The following is a 14,537-nucleotide window of genomic DNA, read 5'->3' on the forward strand; positions in this document are numbered from 1 at the left end:
ATTGAAAATGGTTCCAACATGTCACCACTAGAAAACACTGCTCTGTATCGCAGTAACTCAAGATGTAAAGTAATACGACGATGCTACAAATATCAGGGAACACTTTATCACAGATAAGACTGTCCTTAAGGCTTGTAAGCTCACATTTATTACAATAAATGACATACCTGGAATGTTACCACTCTCATTATTACGTCAGATAGGTAATGTACGTAGTAAGTTCGTTGTATTCATGATTTCCTCTTCAAAGTACATACAGTATTTATTATTTAACTCAAAATGACATTAATAATTGAAGTTATCCACGAGCAGCTAGTTGAGAATATGTATGAACTTCAAATGTCACGACGAATCGTCTCGTTCTGCATATGGAATGAAACCCAGTCAGGCAGACTAAGCAAAGATTTCGTGACTGACGCAAACTAACAGTCATTCCTGATTAGGCATACAGAGAGTGAGATACCTCGATTTTAGACAGTATCACTTAGCAAATATCAACTTTCAATTACATATCACAAACATTTTTAACGGACGCGAAGTCCTACGCAGCATCTATTATCCCTGTTAACGAACTACAAGAGATGTTAAATATTGCTTCTTCACAAGTAACATACTTGAAGGGCCGTGAGGCAAAGCTTTGTGTTGGACAGGCATTTGAACCCTGAACCTAATCGGATTGATATCGAAGCACAACCAACTGTGACATATCGGACTTTCTCGGCAGTAGCTACATCTTTTAACTGAAATGACGAGACGAAACATTAACTATTTTCCTTCCTAGGACTCCAACCCGGCACCTATCGCTGTTATATTCTACAGAAAACGAACGTTAAATATGGGTTTGTTGCACCAGCAGCGACATGTGATCATGTTTAAACTAGAAATAATATGACGAAGAGTTCAATGCTCACTGGGAATAGAGCCCCACACATATCATTGTTGACTACACACAAAGAAAGGTCAGCTACCGAATTTTTCTCCACCAGCAGCTCAGATTAACATCTCGAACTTACAGTGATCTCGCAAATAGTTCTGTGTCCCACTGAGAATCAAAAACGTCACATATCGTTTGTGTTGACAACGAATGGAAAAACATTAAAAATCAAAATTATTATCCACCAGCAGATACGTGTTCTCATGCTAGAGCTTGATAATATATAATGAAATCTTTAGTGCCGGGTCAGGATTCCAACCCATTCACGCATAATATATGGAGATGTTGAGAAATGTGCAGTTTTGAACAAACAACAAATTGTAGCCGAGCTGTATTGTCACGAAGGGATCAAATTCCGCGTTAAGGGCGGTCTAAGTTGCATTCTCAGTTCAGAATCAATTTTATCGACATACAGAAGTTCAGATAAAAGATGGAATAAGTGTCCCGTGACCCTACATAGCGTTTGTTTCGTCACTACAAATAAATAACTAGTATAAGAAAGGTTACTGGTGATAGAGTTTCTACATGTCGCCACTCCAGACTTCATTGTGGTTCAACCTGACGCCTACTTGGCAGAGACGGACTATCATCTTTAACGTGAATTGCAGACCACACTGGCATTATATCTTCTTCACTTGGTGGAGCCAGAAGAGAATGGAATCTTTCTCTCCCTATCTAAAATCATTGAGAGAAGTAGGAATGGAACCCAGACCACAGTTATAAGAGCCTACCACCACTCCAACAGACCACCAAATAAATCCTCTTTTCCACGCCTCACTTTTCTATCGAAACACCGTTGCGCCACACTGGATGACAATTCTGACACACAGGCTCCCTGTAGTAAATTGCAGCATGTTCAGTAAATTCAATTACTTGGTTGACCGAATCACTATGAACTAGCTGCTTCGGCTACCCAGTGCATACATTCGACTCTATTTTGTAATCACCGAAATAAAATCACGTAGCTGCCACTTACACAAAGCTGCCAACAGAGTAAGATGAAGAGATTTAAATATGAAGTGTTCCTTTCCACTTGAGCTATTGTATCTGTTTGTAAAAAACGCCGTGCTGCGCAAAAGAAAAGCTGTAACTGTTACTCTCAGAAATCTAGACCTGGCCATTTGCATTATCTCGCAGCGCTGTGGTATGCTGAAGTTCTGGACGACTTGTTCAGCTCTGGAGCTATGGCAGCTATGTGTCAGCTAGTAGTGTAATGGTAAGTGTTGTGCGCCATGTATGAGAGGTCCCGAGTTCGTATACATTTACTGCCAATGTTTTTTAAATCTTAATTCTGCTGTCTGCTTAAGTTACCAATCTAATGGAAATTTGAACATAATTCCCTTCACTTCTCAACCCAAAATAGTCGTATGTGGAAAATGGGCCAATTTCTGTGACATTTTGTTCTTTTCAGGTTCAATAGACAGCCAGGCAGCAGATGCATCTCGAAGCTTTTGTATTGTCAATAAACTGCACGTGAATCGCCAGGCTAATATAGATAACATCAGAGAATTCGCATATATCGTTGATGATTAATTTCGCTCTCATGTTTACTATTGTTTGAACAACACTAAAGGAAACCTTACGAAAATTGTGCACTGTATTATAAGAACTGAAATAAAACTACCCACGATAACCTTACGATGAAAGTCTGTTTTAATAAAACTGAATATCTGTACATAAGCATGCCTCTATCGACACGAATTAGTAAAATACTACTCACTTAGATTTTGATTGGGTCTGTGTTTAATTGGTATGCTGTGTCATACTCAAGAGGTATGCAAATGTGGCGTTTCATAAATATAGTTATGTATTTCTAGAGACCCAAAATTTGCTTCTCAGCAGCATTGTGCAGCATTGTATGTTTTTCACCTTTGCACTATGAGCCGAAAGTATTTTCTTGCGATTTCCATATTGATGTTTCATCTGACTGCTTGTAGCTCTTTCACAGAAGGGGTAAAGACATTGAGATAGTGAGACTGGAACTGCGAACCATAACAGACCCTTTTCCACAGGTCAGCACGTTACCACAGAGCTGGCTAAGAGGTATGTGGCTTAGTTTCCTCTTACGAGACCAATAGTGGCTAGAACTCATAAACCGCTATTTAAAGGACGAGATTAGTTGCAATTTCCACCAGCAACGACTTTTCTGGTCTGAAAACCGTAAGTTTACAATCTTTTGTTATACCTCAAGCGATAATAACTGAGATAACTCAATGGAAATGACAGGTAAAATGAACTTTGAGGCTTAATTTCGTGCACAAAGGAAGTAACTCGTCGATTACAGAGTTGCCAAACGTACGTTGCCTTGTTGCCAAATCTTAGTTACAGTTCCAGCAGGAAGAAGACGATCCGATGTGATCCTACAGCGGGCTGGGAAGTGACCATAGCTGGTGTCTCCAAGTCGCAGCTGCTACGGCCTGGAATATGTAATGCGTCTGGTTCGCATTTCTGCAACTAGGTTTAGGGACTGGAGCGTAGTTACTAATAATACTCAGAATTGACTGCAAACAAAGCATCATAAGTCAGTGACTCTCGTAGTTGTTTTTATATTTCTTTTGTAAACGTACTCAAAACTAAGAAAATCATTCGCAGGTGTTTTCGTGCCTCGCCGATAGTCGAGTACAACAAACAAATAAAAATAAAAAAAGAATGTATGTGTGTGTGACACAGAGAGAGAGAGAGAGAGAGAGGGAGAGAGAGAGACAGAGAGAAATTCGCTGAGCTAGAGTTTATGTCAGCGACTAAGAGTAAGATCAAGGAGTCGGATGCAAATTTTGCAACTGTGAAATACTTCCCTAAATTATAGAAGCGAATATTAAATTTGAACTAATACGGCGAAAATTTTGTTTTTGGATAGCTTAGAATGAAAATATTTCTGTTTATTTCAAAGGAAAAAAATTGATTTTCTGAAGCATTGTCTGTCATACACAACTTGAAACAGGTCATGTCGACCAAATCATAAGGAAGAACTGACAGCGACGTATATCGGAAGGCAGTAAGATCTCTTACCTTTTGATTGGTTTGGAAGTACTCGATAGCCATTTCTAGTAAATGAAGAGAGGCAGCGCGTTTTTGTTATCAAGTAACGTCTTCATCAATTACTTTAGTTTTAATGTAATCTACGAGTAACTGCTGATGTTTGATATTAACATGAAAAGGATTCCGTAGACAGGTAAAGAACCTGTTCTTGGTAAACTACTTCTATAGTGACCAAAAGGAATTAAATGATCTGCAAGCACGTGTGTTACAGCAGCGGTATGAATAAAATGATAGTAATAATGACGGTAATAATCGAATTATCCGGTAACTTCGCACTTTACAGTGGATTTTCTAGAACTAAGAAATTTGCTCAATTTGTAAAAATTCAAAATGACTTTACTTCGAGCCTATGATGCCTAGAAGAGTCTTTACATGAGAATAGCGTGATCTCCGCGTAATGAGCTTGCTTCTACTTAACCATTTCATAGACTTGCATTTTTTCCACAGTGACTGATTTTGTAAACTGAGCACATCATCCGTTTCAGCACACTCTTGAGGCTGGGGAATGTGGCCACAATGGTGTGGTGGAACGAATTATCACGGGTGCACTGCGTGGGTTCAGGAATTTATTTTTAAGAGGCAGAAACAAATTTATTTTACCTCTGGTAATCTCAAGAGAAAGACGTTATAATCCATAATCCGCATTAAATATCACGTTCCTTCATTACCAACTGCACAGAGCCGGTTTACGTTGGGAAATGACATAGCGGAAGCCATGGCAAACTGAAATATAGTCGCCAGTAAACTTACTTACATTAGAAAATTTTATATTTATTTGATGAACCGATAGCCATTTAAAGGAACAGGTCTCTTATTTTACTTGAACTTGATTGAACTAGAGACGTTGAAATATTTGGTGCTGGACTGAGATTCGAATTCGTATCTCCTCTTTCGAGGACCTGAATCTCTCAGAACAGTATAGTTCAGTCATTTCGTTCCTTTCCAAGACTGCAATCTTCTCTAGGCCTCCTCCAAAGGATCCAGTACAAAAATATTCATAATTTCAATTCAAGCCCTATCAAGTGCACACCCACCTGCTAGTGAAAATTAACGTGCATTTTTAATGTCTGTTCATGTGCTGCCAACGATCGCAATAGGTGTCGTTATTTTTGGTCGTACACGCACACATCTTACTGTTGGTGAGTAAGCAACTGATACTTAAGCTGTATTCGTGGATGCACGGTAGGTGTGCAATTGTATTGTCGCTTAGGCACAAAAGTTTGTATCTTTATTTTAGATTCAAACACCTAGAAGCTCGTAAGAATTACCGATACGTAACGTTTCATTTTTCTTATTTAACAATCCGATTACGTGTTGGGTTCGTACCTCTGTCACAGAACTTCATATCATACACTTCATCTTTAAATGAATGCATACTTTGTTACTTCAGAATGGAAGTATATCAGACGTCTTTCGTGGTTAGCTAACAGGGACGAAAGGGTTTTAATAGGAGCCCCGGTTTATTACGAAAATTAACGTCGTTTATTTTCAAGTTTAGATTTGGTTACTGGTATTGGCAAAAATTTCGGTCATTCATGACTCTTCATGGCTAGTCATCAATATGATGTTATTAGATTAGATTAGATTAATTCTTGTTCCATAGATCATAAATAAGACATTTCTTAATTATGTGGAACGTGTCATTTTAAATGAAAGATTCCTTTACATACCATGATTCAATTTCTTTGCAACAATGTTTTACACACTCTCTCTCATTCTTTTTTATTTCTCTCTCTCTCTCTCTCTCTCTCTCTCTCTCTCTCTCTCTCTCTCTCTCTCCTTGTCACACACACACACACACACACACACACACACACACACACACACACACAATCACACATTCATTTTTTACTTTTATTTGTTAGTTGTACTCGATTATCGGCGAGGCCCGAAAACGCCTGCGAATGAGTTTCTTAGTTTTGAGTACATTTACGAAAGAAATATAAAAACAACTACGAGAGTCACTGATTTATGATGCTTTGTTTGCAGTCAATTCTGAGTATTATTAGTAACTGCGCTCCAGTCCCTAAACCCAGTTACAGAAATGCGAACCAGACGCATTACGTATTCCAGGCCGTAGCAGCTGCGACTTGGAGACACCAGCTATGGTCACTTCCCAGCCCGCTGTAGGATCACATCGGATCGTCTTCTTCCTGCTGGAACTGTAACTGAGGTTTGGAAACAAGGCAATGTATGTTTGGCAACTCTGTGATCGACAAGTTACTTCCTTGTGTGCACGGAATTAAGCCTCAAAGTTCACTTCATTTTACCTGTCATTTACATTGAGTTATCTCAGTTATTATCGCTTGAGGTGTAACAAAAGATTGTAAACTTACGGTTTTCAGACCAGAAAAGTCGTTGCTGGTGGAAATTGCAACTAATCTCGTCCTTTAAATAGCGGTTTATGAGTTCTAGCCACTATTGGTCTCGTAAGAGGAAACTAAGCCACATACCTCTTAGCCAGCTCTGTGGTAACGTGCTGACCTGTGGAAAAGGGTCTGTTATGGTTCGCAGTTCCAGTCTCACTGCTTCAATGTTTTTACCCCTTCTGTAAAAGAGCTACAAGCAGTCAGATGAAACATCAATAAGGAAATCGCAAGAAAATACTTTCGGCTCATAGTGCAATGGTGAAAAACTTACAATGCTGCTGAGAAGCAAATTTTGGGTCTCTAGAAATACATAACTATATTTATGAAACGCCACATTTGCATACCTCTTGAGTATGACACAGCATACCAATTAAACACAGACCCAATCAAAATCTAAGTGAGGAGTATTTTACTAATTCGTGTCGGTAGAGGCATGCTTGTGTACAGATACTCAGTTTTATTAAAACAGACTTTCATCGTAAGGTTATCGTGGGTAGTTTTATTTCAGTTCTTATAATACAGTGCACAATTTTCGTAAGGTTTCCTTTAGTGTTGTTGAAACAATAGTAAACATGAGAGCGAAATTAATCATCAACGATATATGCGAATTCTCTGATGTTATCTATAACAGTCTGACGATGCACAGTTTATTGATTACATGCATGTAGAAAACTTTTTCTGAGATAAAGCTGACAAAAAATGTTTGAAGCAGAACAAAACGCCACTACGACACGACAGGTAATGTAGAAAATACTTTTCTGACGTATTTGGGCACGATGGGCTCTCCCCATACATAATACAAAAGCTTCGAGATTCATCTGCTGCCTGGTTGTCTATTAAACATGAAACGAACAAAATGTCACAAAAGTTAGCCTTTTCTCCACATGCGACTATTTTGGGTTGAGAAGTGAAGGGAATTATGTTCAAACTTCCATTAGGTTGGTAACTTAAGCAGACAGCAGAATTGAGTTAAAAAAAATTGCAGTAAATGCATTCGAACTCGCGACCTCTCATCAACAGTACACGACACTGACCATTACGCTACGAGCTGATACATAGCTACAATAACTCCAGAGTTTAACAACAAGTCCTCCAGAACTTCTGCATACCACAGCGCTGCGAGATAATGCAAATGGCCGGGTCTAGACCTCTGAAAGAAACAGTTACAGCATTTCTTTTGCGCCGCACGACGTTATTTACAAACAGATAGAATAGCTCAAGTGGAAAGGAACACTTCATATTTAAATTTCTTCATCCTACACTGTTGGCAGCTCTGTGTAGGTTGCAGTTACGTGATTTTATTTCGATGATTACAAAATAGGGTCGAATGTATGCACTGGGTAGCCGAAGCAGCTAGTTCATAGTGATTCGGTCAACCAAGTAAATGAATTTACTGAACATGCTGCAATATACTACAGGGAGCCTGTGTGTCAGAATTGTCATCCAGTTGGCGCAACGGTGTTTCGATAGAAAAGTGAGGCGTGGAAAAGAGGATTTATTTGGTGGTCTGTTGGAGTGGTGGTAGGCTCTTATAACTGTGGTCTGGGTTCCATTCCTACTTCTCTTAATGATTTTAGATAGGGAGAGAAAGATTCCATTCTCTTCTGGCTACACCAAGTGAAGAAGATATAATGCCAGTGTGGTCTGCAATTCACATTAAAGATGATAGTCCGTCTCTGCCAAGTAGGCGTCAGGTTGAACCACAATGAAGTCTGGAGTGGCGACACGTAGAAACTCTATCACCAGTAACCTTTCTTATACTAGTTATTTATTTGTAGTGACGAAACAAACGCTATGTAGGGTCACGGGACACTTATTCCATCTTTTATCAGAACTTCTGTATGTCGATAAAATTGGTTCTGAACTGAGAATTCAACTTAGACTGCCCTTAACGCGGAATTTGATCCCTTCGTGACAATACAGCTCAGCTACAATTTGTTGTTTGTTCAAAACTGCAGATTACTCAACATCTCCACATATTACGCGTGAATGGGTTCGAATCCTGGCCCGGCACTAAGGATTTAATTATGTATTATCAAACTTTAGCATGATAAAACCTATCTGCTGGTGGATAATAATTTTGATTTTTAATGTTTTTTCATTTGTTGTCAGCACTAACGATATTTGACGTTTTTGATTCTCAGTGGCACACAGAACTATTTGCGAGATCACTGTAAGTTCAAGACGTTATTCCGAGCTGCTGGTGGAGAAAAATTCGGTAGCTGACCTCTCTTTGTGTGTAGTCAACAACGATATGTGTGGGGCTCTATTCCCAGTGAGCACTGAACTCTTCGTCATATTATTTCTAGTTTAAACATGCTCGCATGTCACTGCTGGTGCAACAAACCCATATTTAAAGTTCGTTTTCTCTAGAATATAACAGCGATAGGTGCCGGGTTGGAGTCCTGGGAAGGAAAAACTTAATGTTTCGTCTCGTCATTTCAGTTAAAGCGTCTAGCTACAGCCGAGAAAATCCGATATGTCACAGTTAGTTGTGCTCCGATATCAATCCGATTAGTTTCTGGGTTAGAATCCCTGTCCAACACAAAGCTTTGCCTCACGGCCTTTCAAGTAAGTTACTAGTGAAGAAGCAATATTTAACACCGCTCGTAGTTCGTTAACAGGTGTTATGTAGTTTAAAGTTGTATTTGCTAACTGATACTGTCTAAAATCGAAGTACATCACTCTCTGTATGCCTGATCAGGAATGACTATCAGTTTGCGTCAGTCACGAAATCTGTGCTTAGTCTGCCTGACCTGGGTTTGAATCCATACGCAGAACGAGACGGTTCGTCGTGTCATTTGAAGTTCATACATATTTTCAACTATCTGCTCGTGGATAACTTAAATTTTTTATGTAATTTTGTGTTAAATAATAAATACTGTATGTTACTTTGAAGAGGAAGTCATGAATACGACGAACATACTACGTGCATTACCTATCTGACGTAATAATGAGAGTGGTAACATTTCAGGTATGTCATTTGTTGTAATAAATGTGAGCTTACAAGCCTTAAGGACAGTCTTATCCGCAATAAGGTGTTCCCTGATATTTGTAGCATCGTGGTATTACTTTACATCTTGAGTTACTGCGATACAGAGCAGTGTTTTCTGGTGGTGACTTGTTGGAACCATTTTCAATAGTCAAACGACTGTACCAAGGAGCGATTATAGTACCTGCTAGACAGCTACGTTATGCCGGTTGCATGAGAATCAGGCGAAATGCAATTCAAGTCGTTCGGATACTTTTGAGTATGACTGTACATGGACATAGCCTTTTGGACAAGAATGCAAGGCAATATATACGCTGAAGTGCCAAAGGAACTGGTATGAGCAGGGGTGGTCAAATACATATATGTAAACCGGCAGCTGACGGCGCTGCGTTCGTAACGCCTATGTATGACGGTAAGTGACTGGTGCAGTTGTTACATCGGTTACTGCTGCTACAACGGCAGGTTATCTACATTTAAGTGAGTTTCAACGTGGTGTTACAGTCGGCGCACGGGCGATGCGACACAGCATCTTCGAGGTAGCGATGTCGTGGCGATTTTCCCGTACGACCATTTCACGAATGTATTGTGAATATCAGGAATCGAGTAATACATGAGATCTCTGACATCGCTAATATTGTGTAGGGCACGCAGAAGTGCCGCAACACGACGTGGCATGAACTCGGTAATGTTTGAAGTAATGCTGGAGAGAACTGACACCATGAACCCTCCACGCCTGTCCATAAATCCGTAAGAGTACGACGGGGGGAGGGGGAGTCGTATCCAGACGCATCAGGGATCCCATATCATTCCAACTGCACGCGCCACATGCCATTACAGAGCCTCCATCGGCTTGATATGTCCCCTGCTGATATGCAGTGCTCATGGGTTCATTAGGTTGTCTCTATACCTGTACACGTCCATAAGCTATATACCATTTGGAACGCGACAACGGGACACCCCACACGTTCAGAATTGCTAGAGAGTGACTCCAGGAACATTCTTTTGAGCTTCAAGACTCGAGCTGCCCTCCAAAGTCCCCAGACATTGAAAGGGTACAGTACCGCCCAACATTGAAAATAGGTACAACATACTTCATTATTTTTGTCAGAACAACACATTTTTTTTGTAAAATTAACTCAATTTCAATTAATACAGCGAAGCCGGATACCAGTGTGGGAAAGAATGACAATTTATTTATTTAATTGATCACATGTGCACTCCCACAAAGTAAATCCCTACATCCAGTTTGGTGAGATCTGTGAAATGAATGAATGTATGGTCGTCTGCTAACCGCAGATAGTGAATGTGAATATATGATCATCTTTGAGTCGATCCTTTGGCCACCTTTGGTGGGACCAAAGAGATGAAATTTACCAGAGCTTTGAGCGCCTGAAATGTGGCTGACCAATACGATAGCAAGGTGCTTCCCCCACCTCGACAGAGATGGGAGAGAACCTCAGGAACGGCCATGTTTCAGCACTCTGCCGCTGGATCTTGTGCTGTTAAGACCTGTTTTAGTTGTGCTTCGTAATGATGAAAGAGTGGAGACATGGTATGCATGTGGAATAATTAAGAGTAGTTTGAAATAATAATTTCTCTATTTCAGGAACTTTTGTGGGGAAAATTAAATGCCAGGCAGGTAATATTAATGGGATTGTAGTAATCTTCGGAAGTGACCAACGGTCACAATGAAACCACGTGTAGCAATAAGTTGAAATACTTCCGTGTGCTTAAGTTAAGCTGAATTACTAGCGTGTGTACAATAAGTTGAAATATTTAAGAAATAGCGTGTGTACCATAAGTTGAAATATTTAAGAAATGGCGTGTGCAGGACTTGAAATTAGAGACGAGTACTTCCACGTGGTGAGTACTGTGTGAGCCTCAAACTGTGTATGAGACAAAAGACAAAGAGAAGTACTCGTCCATGGTATCAGTTGAGGACTCGCGTGTGTGATGAATACGTTCTTAAAATTACTTTATGTAACATGATTCCGTGTGACGCTAGATTCAAACTCTGAGAGAGAAGCAAGGTGAGTCGGCCGTCTATCCAGCAACGCCACTTGGCTTGCATTGCACAGGAAGACGTGCAAATATCTCCAGAGTTCATAGTAGGAAAGTAGAATTACAAAGTGGGGCAGCGTCGTGTGAAACTGGGATAAATATTAATTGAAGTGGGAAAGCTGAAAGTGATAGTGTTGTGACTATTTAGTGTAGTATTTCATGTTGTAGTGTGATGTATGTCATGTAATTTGGGTATGTGTGGTTTGCATGGGAGAGTAGCAAGGTAGTTTCAAAAGATTAGTGGGTTATGCTTGTTCCTTCTGTATCGCTCGATCTGGAGGAAAGTTTCGTGATGATGATTGTGAGAGTCGAAGTGTGAGGTATAATAAAAGATCCACCATCCTATCCAGAAAGTGCACTGTAGCGTTAAAATAGTTACGAGACCATAATATAGAGATTCACCATTGTAAAGCCATGCCCACTGGGCGGAATTTCTCATGTGTTATTGTTGTAGGTTGTAGAATTTGTGTGTTTAGGTTAGAGAATTTATCGGAATAAATAAGATAGTGAAAAGAAAAAGATTGGTGGATTTTTCCTTCGAATTGTATGTTGTCATAATGTCCCGAATTTATAATGTGTGCGCCATTCATATCCAGTGCGGTGGCCACGTGTTGACAAAAGCCGTTAAATAAAAGACAAAAAGAAAATGTGGTATTGCCAGTGCGTAGTGTACAGTCAGAGTTCTGTAAATTACTGATAGTCAGATGCGTGTTTCCGTTGCGTATTAAACATATAGGAGGATAACTGGTAACTTAAGTGTGAGTACTAGAGTTCATGTTACTCGATAAATAAGAATGAATCCACTCGCTTGGCAGACCACTCATCTTGCAGGCCTGACTGCTTGATGCCGCAGTATGAGCAAGGCATGTGGGTGCCTCTCAACATGAACATTATTGCGCATACTTGGGATACCTTGCAAAGTGCTGTTCAGAAGGGATCTCCACCCCGTCGTAATCTTACGTTTTTATGGACAAAAATATGGTTCTGAGCACTATGGGACTCAACTTCTGAGGTCATCAGTCCCCTAGAACTTAGAACTAGTTAAACCTAACCATCCTAAGGACATCACACACATCCATGCCCGAGGCAGGATTCGAACCTGCGACCGTAGCGGTCCCGCGCTTCCAGACTGCAGCGCCTAGAACCGCACGGCCACTTCGGCCGGCATTTATGGACAGCCGTGCAGGATTCATTGTGTCATTTCCGTCCAGCACTACTCAGACATTAGTGAAATCCACGCCACGTCGTATTGCGGCACTTCTGTGTGCTGGCAGGGGCCCTACACAATATTAGCGATGTCGGAGACTCATGTTTTACTGGATCCCTGATACTCACTGTACACTTTTGAATTGGTCGCACGGGAAAATCCGCACGTCATCGCTACCTCGGAGATGCTGTGTACCATCTCTCGTCAGCCGACTGTAACACTACGTTCAGACTCACTTAAATCTTTGTAAGCTGTCATTGTAGCAACAGTAACCAATCTAGCAACTGCGCCGGACAGTTGTTGTCATATATAGGAGATGCCGACCGCAGCGCCATCGTCTGCCTGTTTACATATCTCGGTATTTGAATACGCCTGCCTATACCAGGTTTTTGGCACTTCAGTGTATATATCGCCAGGGAATCTTGTCCAAAAGGCTATGTCCATACACATACAGCATGGCAATATGTATGTGTGTCCATATACTTATTGCCTGGCAAAGTGTACATAGGCATGGCCTTTCGGACAAGATGTAGTGCGCTTTAGAATATTTTAGCGACGACAAACGTTTATCATGTGCTGTATTTCATTTACTTGACACCTCGTGCACGAAGTCAGAGTAGAAAGAAAACGGCTCACTACAAAAAATGTTTAAGACCTGAAGAGGACACCTAAGACTGTTGAAACAGGTTGTCTCTAAAAATAAGTTTTTTGTACAATCTTGACTTTTGAATAGTTGTTAACAATTATCTTGCTTTAGTTTAGCGCAATTTTCTTTATCAGGGCATGAAAGTTGAGTTCTACTTCATTTCCAAGAGAAAAAGGAAATCACTTAGATGCAGTTCCTGCAACGACCGTCACATAATCTCCTATCCGATGAACAATGCAAAACACGAAGCCCTGTTGTAGGTTGCTGGTTCCGTATTCCCGTCTTCACCGCATTACTGTGGCGACTACCACCAGCACACCTGGATCCGTAATTACGGTACCCTGAGCTACACAGTTTGCGCCTCTCTGCTGACAGCCAAGACGTAAATAATCCGATTATATTTGCCAACTCTGCCCACTCACCCTCTCCATCGAGCTCAGTCCGGGCAACAAATTACTGGCGAGTTACGAAACCAGGATAACACGGAGGCTGGGTGCTAAAGCGCTTACTTAAAGCACCACAAGGGATTATGCGGCTGTGTGTGGGACGGTATTGGTCCAGTAGCAGCCAGCGTTGCAGCTCTGCCCTGCCCGTAGCATCAACGGTGGGTGACTCAGAGGGACCGCCGTGCGGATACGACGTAGGGAAAGGTGACCGGAACAGAAGCCATGCAAATCTTCATTCATTTCACAACATGACCGCGTCGGACAAGTAATTAGAGTACCATCATACACCTTCGCCACATGATCTGATATTTCGTTAGACAGAAACATAAATACATCATGAATCTTCTGGTTGAAGAAGCATTTATTGCCCAGATCACATGAACTACAAATGTAGTTCATATACAATCTTTATGCGCATTCATTATTTATGACGATCTGTATTCTGGTGTTTACTGGCTTAAATCAAATCTACGAAAATTTCTACTTCATAGATGTGAGCGATTTAAAGAAAGATGAAGCATTTCATGAGTATATCTAAACTACTAGATGCAATGCACAACGTTATATACGTCATGTAACAATAATAAAACATTAGCTTTTTATTTATCTGAAACTTACTTTTGATGCGGAAAAGTGGAAAAGATCATTAACACAAGTAGTCTATTTACATGTTTTAAAGGTATAAAACACTAACCAAATCAACAAGTAAAATATTTTAAATACTAATGCAAAAGTAATTTAAAACAGATTTAGAATGCGTATAAAATGTTTCGTTTTATCGGAAAGTTCCGGAAAAATAATCTTTCAGGTGAATCAGTTCATTAGTAAGCAACATAAAGCCTC

Source organism: Schistocerca serialis, chromosome 7 (assembly GCF_023864345.2).
Source record: "Schistocerca serialis cubense isolate TAMUIC-IGC-003099 chromosome 7, iqSchSeri2.2, whole genome shotgun sequence".
Taxonomy (NCBI): domain Eukaryota; kingdom Metazoa; phylum Arthropoda; class Insecta; order Orthoptera; family Acrididae; genus Schistocerca; species Schistocerca serialis.